Below are 12,295 nucleotides of genomic sequence, written 5' to 3'. Positions count from 1 at the left end.
TTGATTAAAAAATAAATAAATAAAGTGAAGCCCAAGAGTGTCACACCATTTGTCCCAGTTTGATGATCAAAGGTGCTTTCTGTTGTTTCTGCTGCCCCTGTTGTTTTACACTGAGAAGATTCAGTAAACAGGGAGCACGGCCGCCCAGGCAGCGGCGGGGAAGAGGATTAAACTCCAGGAGCGAGGCACAGACGGTACCTGGAGGTGACACATTTTGTACTGAACATTTCATTCGCTCCCACAAGGCTGACGCCTGTTCATTAGACACAGACATCCCAGCCCAATTGCCCATGTCGCTCTGCAAGGGATCCCATCGCTTTATCCCAACGGTGCCGCATACAAAGCAGGAAGGCTCCAGATTTCAAGCCAGCTCCTCAGTAGGAGCTGTAATTAGGGATCCTGGTCCATCAATATTTCACCACATCTGCTCCTGATCTTGCTGTGGGATGTTTCTCTGTAGCTCATGTGCTGCTTAAACTTATCTCCTTGACAACTCTTTAGTTTAAACAAAGATTATTTTGGAACAGGAGCTGTCAAAAAACCCAGCAGCTCCAGGAAGTTTTCCTGTTAAAATATGTTGGCTCGGCAGCACCATCTTCTGTCCTGCCCTTCAAACAGCCCGGGATGTCACACTGCGAACGGCAGCGTGTGCCTGGGCTAGCTCGGGGCTAAAGAACAGTTTGAGTAAGACTGAGTTAATGTTCTCCGTGCTGGAAGTCGAGGCCATAAAGCAGCGCTAGCACAGCAGATGGGAAGCCCGAGTCCAGCTCTGCAGGGACCGGCCAGCCCTGGAATGCACCGGCAAATCGCTCCCAGTCAAGGCTTTTGGGGTGAGGCTCTGGTGGTTGTTCTCCTGCTCAGAGGATTCATCACGGGCTGAGACCCCCTGGCTGCTGCCGTGGCTTGGAGGGAGCAGGGGCTCGGTGCTGCTCAGCACAATTCGTCTCACACGCTCGCTGAGCCACGCTTTCCCTGGGTTTTTGCTGCTGGGTTTGCTCGGCTTTGAGGTCATGAAGTTGCTGGATGGTTGCTCGTTGCTTGTGCTGCTTGAATGCCAGGTCCCACTCAGCAAAGCCCAGGGAGCTCCAAGGACAGGAGAGGAGGAAGGACTGGAAGGACTCAAAGGAGCCAAGGCAGACAGTGAAAAATCAACAGCGGTGAGAAATCAGGAATTACAGAAAGAGCTGCTCCTTGTCCCACTCCTCCACAGCACATTGGGATTCAGGCAGAGATTTGTGGCATGAAGGTTAAATTAGGAGGGCAGCTACAGTCATTTCTCATATGTTCCAGCTGGCTGCTGTCTCCTCAGCATCCTGCACACATCCTCTGGGCTGGCAGCTCACTTTACCTCCAAAATCAGCTCTGCTTCTTCATCCCACCACTCAGACAACACCCATGTATCTCTCTATAGTGTGTACAGGAGAAGGAGAGGCAAAATCTGTATTTACTGTTTACTTTATTGCGTTGTTGCAGGCCTTAAGTAATTAATATCTGAGCAGCTCAGATCCTCGTGTGACAAGCATCACACAAGAGAAAAGCATTCTTATGAAAAATACAACAAAGCCCTTAAATCTGAACCACAGCAGCTCCCTTGTAAGAGACACTCAGTGGCAGGATTGTGCAGCACAGCAATCAGTCTTGCTTTAATATACAGATCAGGGGAATGTAAGAAATACTTGGAGAGCAGCCACAGCTTTCACAGCAGCTGCTGCTACGTTTTTGTCAGGATGAAGTTCATTTCAATTATAGAAAGGCTTGTGATCACCTGCTAGGAGGAGGGTTTCAGCCGTTCAGGAGGCCGGGGGTGTGTATACAGCTATATTTAAATGGCAAATGCGCAGCACACTCTGGTGCCATCCCATTTGCAGAGCACTCTGCCCACATCCCCTAATGAAGTGTTTAACTATAGATTCCTTCTTCCTTTATAGTGTGATATGAATGGACTTTTTAAGGAGGAAATGTAAAGGAAGTGAGGAGAGGGACTAAAATAGACATCATTTGTGCTGCTGCATTGCTCAGGCTCTGTCAGGAGCACCATCCCTTCTGGTGCTGCTGCAACCCTTCACTTCTTACAAGGCAGCCATGGAATGTCCTGTCCCAGTGTAAGCACACGGACCCACAGCAAACACTCAAAATGACTATTTTATTTTGCACAGACATTGATGGACAAGATGCTGAGAAACCCATGTGGAAACCTGGAGGGAGAAGAGGAGGGACTGGAAGCTGGGACAGAAAATGGGTATCCAAGAAATGGTCTCTGATGAGTGGATGTGCAGTTTGACATGGCCCTTCTGCCAACCACTGACCCCAAAGGGCTCTTCCACGATGTAACTGGGCCCAAGCAGCCAGAGCCTCATGGGTGCAGAGTAAAAGGGAAGAGACTTACAGGGATTGCTCCAGGTTAAAGTGTGTTTTGCACAGTACTGTACTCTACAGGCTGTGTGTCCAGCCTGTACCATTTCCTTCCTCACTCCAAACCAGGTGCAGCCACAGACCTCTGCAGCTCCTGAAGCTTAATCATATTAAGACTCTGCCCTTCTGGGCCCTTATGTGTAGGAGGTTTGCAGAATTAACAGCAGATGGTCCCACAAGAAATCCTGGTATCCCAGTGTGACTGCACGTGGAGGCAGAGAGGGAGAAGGGCACCCATTCACCTCCCACTCCCCACTGGGTGGCTGTAAGGGATGTCACCTTGCAGAGCTGGCCAGCAAGGTCACCACAGATGCTTCCCTTCCTACTGTGTCTGTCTTGTCATCATCAGACCCCACAATCACTGTGAAGGTGTCAAAAAAGGGGAGGAAGAAAGAAGCCAAAGGACTTGACCACCCAAGCAGAAGGGAAACGTTTCAGGGTGACAACAGCTGTGGGAAGTGACTTTTGGTGAGGAGGTCTGGCACCTCATGTTCTCATAGAGCTGCTAGCAGGCAGGTCACAGATCCCATTTGACCTGGGAAGCAATGTGGCTTGATTATCCTTTCAGAAATAAATTAGGAAATAGCTAATTCCAATTTTTAACAAGTGTCAGAAGAAGCTTCCTAGCACTTTCCAAAATGATGCCAGAAGGTTGCTCTCAAAGGAATTAATTTTGTCTAATTAAATATCTTCACAGAGCTCTCCAAGTATCAAACCACAACATCAACATGCAGCACTCTGCAGACTAATAGGAGTCACACTGGAATTGGCATCGTGTGCTGAAGTGTCAACAGATGGAGAGGGGTGGTCATGATGGAGGAGGAGTGGGACAACAAACCTCCCTTTCCACTTCTGCCCCAAATGACACACTTCACCCCCATCTCAGCTCTCCCATCTGTTAAATCCATGGAAAATACTTCCTAAGGAATGGATTCACCCCGAGGGCAAGCTGGCTATGGGCACGGAGCAGGGCAGCAGAGGTCTTGAGGGAGCTGAGAGCTTTGGATTTTTTGGATGAGGATCAGATGATCAGAGGTAGAAGGATCTGGGGGATTGCTCTGCACTGCAGCAATGGGACCCTCACTGTTTGCACCCCTGCACATTCAAGCCTGCCCAAGGACTCTCAAATCTCTGTGTTTTGGTGAACATTGCAGCAGAGACAGTCCCGAGGGTTGAGCTGCATCCTGGAGGCAGAGGGCTGCTGCCAGCTCTGCCCTGGAGCATCCTCTTCTTGAATTGCTGATTCACACCAAAAATCAACCAATTTTCCTTCCAGCCTCATTCAGTTACTATCACTGTCTCCTTCTTTTCCTTATTAATGTCCCTAGGAAGTGAAAACCTTGTGTTACAATCAGCTCTGTTGCTACCCCCAAGTTGCTGTTCTGAACTCCTCCTCTTTATTGAGGAGGATTTACACCCATGGCTGTGTTTTGGCAAGATGGAGGGGTTTTCTGACACTTGGAAAAGAGAGCTTTTTAAAATGTACCACATGTCAACACCTCCTGTTTTATAAAGCTAGGATTATTAGTTACAAATCAGGTCAAATGAAAAGAAAGAAAAAAGTGGGAAATAGCAAAGTCTTCAGAGGAGTATAAATAGCCAGTCGAAATTGCTGGTGCAGCCTGGTATAACACAGCCATTCCATGCAGGCTCAATTATTTCTCCAGCTGCTCTGAAATCCCACTCGCTTTGCTACCTATTTCGAGCATTTGCCCTGTTTATAGGAGACACTGTACACAGTGAAACTCTGGATGAGGTTGGACGTGGATGCTCCTGGAAAATCCTCCCTGCGTCAGCTGCAGCTCGCAGTGCAAACCTGGTGCCTCAGCACTGCTCGGGGTCACCTGCCTGCAGACAGGAGCATCTCACCTGCTTAAAACCGCCAAATCACTGATCCCTTGCAGCAGCCAATACGATTATTCCAGGGTATTCTGGCTTTTTAGTGAAGTGACAGGCTCTCAGATTAATTGTTTGCATGCTGGATGATTTCTGTTGACGGGGTTAGGCTTTCTGCAGTAGGAAAAAAAAATCAAAAGCTGACCTTTTCTCTTACAAATAATACAGGAGATGAACGAAATTATCAGCACTGTATGTCCATTTAATTTTTTTTTTTTTTATGGCATCTCCCATTGCCACGGGTCTGATCCCTGTAAATGCTGGGTATTAGAACGTCTCCCACGGGTGGACAGGGGCTAAAGAGAATTTTCAGCAGGAGAGGGAGCTCTCTCTGCACCAACTGCTGGGGAACCAACGCTTGCTGCAGACATTAAAAAATGCCAGGGAAAAGCTGTGCTCACCATTTTGTCCTCATGTGTTCTCTCATATGCTTGCAGGAATTTCACAGGCTGTTTAACTGCAGCGATTTGGGGTTATATATCTAGTGATGCTCTATCAATCTAATAGTAAAACGAGCTTCCATGTGGGGTGTGCATTCATTTGGTCCAAGAAGAAATAACACACCTGCTTAAACACAACAGCTTTTGGAGGAGCTTGGCCCTGGACAGGGAAAGCACACTTGTCACATCCCTTAGGGAGCTGCAGGTGGGAAAATTCCCCTTATTTCAAGAAGTTTACCGAATTCTAAAAGCTGTGCAAGACAGAGCCACAGTGATACTGAAATTCCTCTTCAAAATTAAAAAAACTAGATCAGATGAAAGTACTGTTGCCCTTCTGAGGGAAGGGAAAGGGAAAGGCCGTGGGCTGTGCCCTCGGTCCCGGAGGGGAGCAGCGGTGCTCGGCCGGGCCGGTCCCGCCGCGCGGGGGCAGCAGCAGCCGGGCTCCAGCGGGACGGGAGAGGGAGGCGCCGCATCCCGGGAATGCCGCGGCTCCCGCGGAGCTGCCCCTGCTCTGAACCGCAGAACCACGGACGGTTTGCGTTGGAATGAACCTTTCATGGGCTGGGGCACATTCCACTACACCAGGATGCTCAAAACCCCATCCAGCCTGGCCTTTAATGTTTCCAGGGATGGGGCATGCACCACCTCTACGGGCATCCTGTGCCAATTTCGCCACCCTCATTATAAAAAAATACCTTCCTTATATCTAATGTAAACCGACCTTCCTACAGTTGAAAACCATTCTCCCTTGTCCTGTCCCGCCAGACCCTGCTGAAAGGTTGGTTCCCATCTTCCTTGTGAGCCCCTTTGGGCGCTGGAAAGGGCTCTAAGGTCTCCCTGAAGCTCCTCCAGGCTGAACATCCCCAGCTCTCTCCCTGTCTCCAGAGCAGAGGCACTTCAGCCCTGTCAGCATCTCTATCGCCTCCTCTGGGCTTGCCCCAGCAGCTCCATTCCTTCCTGTGCTGGGCCCCCGGAGCTGGAGGCAGCTCTGCAGGTGGGCTTTCACCAAAGAGGGGCAAAATCCCTCCCTCCCCTACTGCCCACGCTCCTCTGGATGCAGAGCAGGCTATGTTTGGCTCTGTGGGCTGCCAGCACACATGGCCAGGTCATGTCCAACCTGTCACGTCCAGTCTCACACCCACCAGCACCCCCAGCCCTTCTCGGCAGAGCTGCTCTCCAGACACTCCAGAGAGGTGCCCTTTTATCACTCCCCAGTATGCTCCACGAGGTCCCTGGGCTGTGCTTTGCTGGGAATGGGTGTGGCTGTGATTTAGCTCCAGTCACTGATAAGGGCAATGCCATGCAACTGGCAGGGTGTTAATGTGGATTAGAGTTTCATTTGGGGTCATTAGAGAGGATTAGGGTTTGATTTAGGGGTGTTAAAATAGATTAAGGTGTGATGTAGCAGGCCCCAGATTTAAGAACTTCATGCTGCTCCTTCTGGGTGGCAAAATAAGGCTCTCCTACCTTTGTCCTCTGGGATTCCCAAAAGGATCTGTGGGAGCTTTGTTGTATTTTCTCTCATATTTTTTCCTTTATTTCATCCTGAATATTTAATTTGAATATCTGATGTAGTTCAATTCTCCTGGCTGTGAACACACTGAATAAGGCAGATTTTAGCAGATCTTTCATGACTTTATTTTTCTTGTGGATTTTTTGCGGGTTTTTTTTCTTGGCAATAGGAAAATCTCATTTCCAATTTACTGCTGTGGACAAAGCAGTACATGGCAAATATGTATTTCCTTTTCACACTCTGTGTTGGTTTTGGCTGGGTTTCAGGTCTGACCTCTCCCTGTATACCAGATGTTTGTGCCCTGTTGTGGTTGGTGCTGGACAGAAAACATTGCCAGACAAGCAGATATTTTTTCTCCTTTTTAAGGAGAAAATCCTTGAAAAAAATCCTTATCCTTGGCTCAGAACAGGAGGTATTTAAGTCTAGTGGTATCAATTTGATTAAGAAAACAACATTTTCCATTTTATGTTGTTTCTTCCATGTTGGGATATTCTCAAACACTAGGAAATTGCACAATCCAAGTGAGTGCTTAACTCAAAATTGCAACAACTCACAATTGCAACAGCCTTTGGGCTCATGCCTGACTGCTGAAACAGAATATTCACTGATAAAATATTTATGTGTTGAAAGAAGAAAGCCTGCAATACATACCTTAAAACCATGACTTACATTTCAATCTCATAAACAGATGGGGAAAACCATTGGGTTTTTGGGTTTTTTTTGTTTCTCAGTGTAGCAGAGCCATATTCACCTCTCAGCTTTGGGCACAAAGTTCATGGCAGAGAAATGGCATTTCAGGACTGATTTAATCTCTCTGTATTTCATACTTCCATGAGGCACGCAGGGAGGGGACCTCAGCATTTCACAGTGACAACAGGACTGAGTTGTGGACCTGCCTCTGCAAATCTCCCCAGCCAGCAGCAGGTAAAGGTTTAGGGGCTGGAGCAGTCCCACACCCAGCCAGAAGAAGGAAATAGGACCAGTGGGCCACATGTGAACCAGTTCTTTAATGGAAACTCTAACAGAAGCTGACATGGCTGGGATGAAAACTGATGCAACTCTCCCAGGAGGTCACTGGTCTCATTAGGTACATGTTTAACAGGAATAAATTCCAGTACTGAGCCAAACCACAGCATCAGAGGTGAAATCAAAGTCCCCAGGGAAACCCAGTGTGTCCTCTGAGCCCTACTTTAATGTCTCACCCACCTTTGGTATTGACATTCATTTCTCCATGAAAGGGTTTTTGTTTACTTGGGATAATGTGTCATTCTTCCCCCGGGAGCTGGAATTTTAGCCAGGTACAAGTCATAGCAAAGCTTTGCCAAATGCCCCGTGCACTGCAGCGGGTGGCACAGGGAAAACTGCAGTTCCTGGGTGGAAAAGGACAAGCTGTGGTGCTGGCATTCACCAGCACAGCCATGCTGACAGCAGGGTAGGACTGGGGTACCAATGTTTGACCCAGCCTGCTGGGGGCTTGAGATGGAGCACAGCAGCCAAAATACCAGTGTCCCCTTTCAAGTGCTCTCAGGGGTGCTAGTTTGGCATTATGTGTGTCCTGCAGTGGAATGTGCACCCGTTAGCATATTCCTCCGGAATTAATCAGACAAATGGGACATGATTCTCCATGAGCAGGAAGTAAAGCCTCATTTCCTGTAAATCTGTGTCCTGTATTACTAGATTCCACTGTGAAAAAGAATCCCTCCCCACAGCAAGCAGAGAGCGTGTGATGTGATGACACGCACACTAATGAGTGGGCTGAAAGACAGCTGCCTCCGAGCAGGATGGCAGATGGCCACGCTCACAGGCTTCCTACCCCGACTGTCTGGAGGTCAAGTGGGAGAAGGAGTTTTCAGGAGACGCATAGAAACTTCTCTTCAGTTGTAAAACACGTCTTTCAGGGGCAGTTGGATGTGGCATTGGAGCTTAAAGTGTTTTAGCAGGCACTGGCAGAATATGCAGCACAGCGTTCCCCTCCCAGGAAAGCAGGATGGCAGGGCTGGGCTGGGCTGGGCTGGGCTGGGCTGGCTGCTGTCTCGCCTGACACCACAGAACCTCTACCTTCTGCATCTCCCAAACATCCTCAGCAAGTCTGGAGCTGCAGATGCCATCACACCAGAACAAGCTCCTGTTGGCTGGAGTCTGAGCTGTTTCCAGGCTTTGCTTTTTTGGGGGTAACACAGGAATACATGCTGAGCTTAGAAAATGTATAAATACTGGAACCAGAATTGGGGTAACTTCTTTCTAAGAATGAAAGAGTTGGTAGGCTCCCTCTTACAGGTCATCTTCCTGCAGTTCCTCTAACACCTGGGGTGGTAATGCAGAGAAGGCCATGGGCTCTTTCTCTTTGATACTGCTGATTTCATGATGCACATGCTGTGTGCTGCGTGCTGGATTCAGAGAGACAAACTTCCCCAAGTCCTTGGTGCTGCTGGCTGCAGACATCTTGCACTCCTCTGTCTCAGTTCCGTGTCTCCACTCTGTGTGTGCTGGCTCTTGTGCTCATGGAACTGATCCAGCTGAAAAGTCAAGAAAAAAGGAAAAAGATGGAGTCTGAGCCTGGATGAATCCATCGGTCTGGCTGACGGTACAGCCACTCGGTAGCAAGTGTTTCCACAAGAGAAGGGGCTGCTTTGTCCTTGAGCAGAAGCTGATCTAGAAGCCAGCTATTGAAAAATATGTTCCATGAGCACTCCTGCTTCCCTCCAGCCCCATCTGCTGTGTCCCAACCCAGCAGTGCCCCTGCTCTGCTGTCGGGTGGTTTCAGCCAGGGCTGAGCTGGCTGGAAGCTCCTGGTGAGTCGTCAGCTAAATTAATTCCTGCCCCAGCACCCTGGGTGGCTGTGTGTCACCAAGGGTGATGAGAAGGACGTCAGTCTCTTCCCTTAACACTACAATGGATTTGTACCCAATTAAAATGACTATTAACTTTGGCCTTCATTAGTAGGACTGACAATGGAAACTTTTAATCAAGTGTTTGGCTTGCAAAGAGGCAGAGGAGGGAAAGGATCACTTCTCCATTTATCACGGGTAAGTTACAAAAAAAATCCCCAACCTAAAAAAAATTCCCCGTGAGTAATTTGAGTGCAATACAGCTGGATTTTAAAATTCATTATTTAGGCGTGGGAGGGACAAAATATATTTTAAACCCCTGCTTTCTCCGCCCAGCCAGATAAGTTTAGCAAGGATCAGGTTAAAGGGTGACTGTTTTCCTTGTCGGCTCGAGTGTTTCTGCCAGAAGTGGATTTTTATGTCCACTTATAAGGGGGCTGGAGCAGGGGAAAGGTGCTGTAATGGAAGTGCTGACATCACTTCAGAACAGGGCAGCCTGCTAATGGTGCCCACAGAGATGGAGGAGCTCACTTGGCAGCTCACACCCGGCTAAGCCTGACAGAAAGGCTCTTTGAAAATAACTTACTGCTCCAAAAATAAACGCAGAAAGCCCAAACTCCTTCACACTGGACGGGTGGCAAAATTGCTCTCAGCTTTATGGGAGCCCCAGGACATTGTCCAGGGCTTTCCCCAGCCAGCACTGCCATGGGATAGGGTTAATTGCTTGAGGTGTGGTGGGAATTGTTGGGTGTGATTTAATAACACTCTACATCTAAAATAGGAGGGAGGAAAAACCAGATTAGCCAGAACAGCCCTGGCCTTGCTGAGGGTGGAGGCCAAGCAGGGTGCAAGGGTAAAAGTATCTCATCTATGCCCTGTCCTTCTGTCCACCAAAAGTCCTCCCAGCCCCACAGCCCACCCATCCAGCACTGTCCCAGGCTGCTGTGCTCCCACTCTTGGCTTCCTCACATATTTTTCATGACTGTGATCCCTTTTGCTTGTGTGGAGTGGAAATCTGTTTCCAGGGAGGAGGAACAAAGGCTGGGTGCTTTAAGCTACCATGCTGTGGGCTTTGGGGAAGTTTCTGGTGATGTTTTTGGAGGAGCTGCCTTTCTCTGCTCCTGTTGGTATGCATGTTGTGCCACAAACCACAGGGCAGAGCAAACCCACTGCAGGTGTGGGCAGCAACCACCCTGCTCCACACAGCACAGACCCAGGAGAGCTGGGCTACAGAAAAGAAGCTGCTGTTTAACACCATGTGAAAGTGCTTCAGCTGGGGACACCATTTATCTGATTTTTCAGGAAAGCAAGTCCAAAACTGAGTTTAAAGCAGTTAGCTGTTTGCAGAGGGGAGAACTGTGCAGAAATCAGGAAGTTCTCGGGGTTGCTGAGGCAGACACACTCATTCAAACCACAGAATCTGCAGGGAAATTTAAGGGAGCCTGGGCCTTTCAACGAAAAATTGTCCTTTTTACATAATGAGTGTTTCAGCAGGGAGGTGACACTTCACCAGCAGGACTCAGAGCACTGGGAATGCAAGGGACGCTCAGGAGGTGGGAGAGCAGTGAGGCTATCACAAGAGCTGGGAAAATGAACTGAAAATGAATTGAAAATGTGTATTTCAAGTGAACTTCTATAGTTTGGAAAAGTGATGGGGTTACTTGAAAAGCAGGCTGTGAAGAGATGTTTTCAACTCAAACCACGTTAAGGTGAAGAGCCCCAACACAGGCTTGTGCTCAGTGAGGCCCCTACACGGTGCAGCACAACACGATTCACTGCCTTGCCCTCCCTTTCTGTGGAAAATGTGTTTATCTAGTGGTGGACAGTGCTGTGTTTACCCATTATGCAGTGACAACAGTGTCCACTGTGTGGAAACCCAGGTTGCATTAGCAAACCTAACAAAGCTGGGGCATCTTTGCATTCCCTCCCTTGTCTGTGTTGACTGAGATGAAACCCCTTTTGCTTTCTTTGTCTCAGGGCACAGCCTTGGAACTGCAGTAGAAAATTCCCTTGATTCCCTCCTGCCACAGGGGCAGGTCCATGCATGACCACGGGTCCTCTGTGCCTCTATGCAAGACGGCTTTATGTAACCCCAGCCTCCGACCCAGATTAGCTTTCACCGAAGTGCAGGTTTGCAGCTATTCCAGGGAGGCTCTGCAGGAAGCCTTGTGTGCTGCTAGAGGGTTTTATTTCACTTCTCTGTACAGCTTGTAAAAAGCTTCTTGGAAACCAGATCTTTGCGTTTTACTTAGAGTTCACTTATCTGCCAAAAGCAGTTTCAAGTTACTCTTTCCGAACCACATAAAATTAATCCCTCGCTAAGAAGGAAACAGCAACAAGTACTGTGTATCTTTGTTGAGAACTCGCTTCTTCTAATTATGTGTCCCTATTCTAAGGTTTAATATCGAGGAGTACAAAATGAGGTCAACCTCTATTAAATATAATGACTTTCCCTATGGAGCTCGCAATGAAAACAGCTTCACAACAAAGGCTTCTATTTAAGGGAGAGGAAGTTTCTATTACAAGGAGTCCCCTGACTTGGTGCAGGGCCTTTGTTTTCATTTGCTGGCTATACCAGAGTGAAAAAAATATTTGTGTTGAGGCTTTAACCAGTGCTGAGAAAAAACAGGCAAATTAATACATGAAGATAGGGAAGAACAAAAGCACTGTTGCTGCAGGAGCTGACCTAGAACCAGCCTGGCATGCAACATCTGTGATCCTGGGCCACACCATGGCCAACAGGAGCTTCATGCAGTGAGCAAAAAAGGAAAAACAAAAGCAGCAGGTCTGCATTTCTATTCTGGCTGCAGGTTGGGCACAGTTCCCCATAAGTACCCCAAGAACAGGCAGCGTGGTCTGCTCCTGCAGGAGACAAAATGAAACTTGTAAGGGATGCAGGAGCTACTTTTGAAGACTTTTGGGAAGAGCACCGTTTGGTGCTGTGCAGTCTTGCTGGGCAGCTCCTGAGTGCTCTGGGGGCAGATCCTGCCCTGCCCAACCAGTAAGTCTGCATATCTCCGGTTTTCAGAGGTGCAGTAGCTCGAGCTGGCTGCTTGGTGCTCCTGTAGCTATTTGTGTGGCTTTTGGGTTTGGTATTAAAAGCTAGGTAAGCACAATGCTGTCTTATTAACCAAATTCTATTTTACATCAGAAATGGAAATAAACAAGGCCACGTTTTTTTATTATTGCTGTTGTCCTGATAGCAG

At 48.2% G+C, this 12,295-nt stretch overlaps 1 protein-coding gene across 1 annotated transcript in view; it reads left to right on the top strand.

Moving 5' to 3' along the window:
• Positions 1–9,012: 9,012 nt before the first annotated feature.
• CHD2 (chromodomain helicase DNA binding protein 2) overlaps positions 9,013–12,295 on the top strand; it is a 90,989-nt gene continuing 87,706 nt past the window's right edge. The window contains exon 1 of the mRNA XM_068203678.1: positions 9,013–9,287. The gene's annotated coding sequence lies outside the window, so the exon portion shown is untranslated. The remainder of the gene's footprint in view (positions 9,288–12,295) is intronic.

This window comes from Anomalospiza imberbis, chromosome 13 (genome assembly GCF_031753505.1).
Source record: "Anomalospiza imberbis isolate Cuckoo-Finch-1a 21T00152 chromosome 13, ASM3175350v1, whole genome shotgun sequence".
In the NCBI taxonomy this organism is placed as follows: Eukaryota; Metazoa; Chordata; class Aves; order Passeriformes; family Viduidae; genus Anomalospiza; species Anomalospiza imberbis.
The sequence above is the reverse complement of the archived record's forward strand: the minus strand, read 5'-3'. Positions and strand labels throughout refer to the sequence as shown.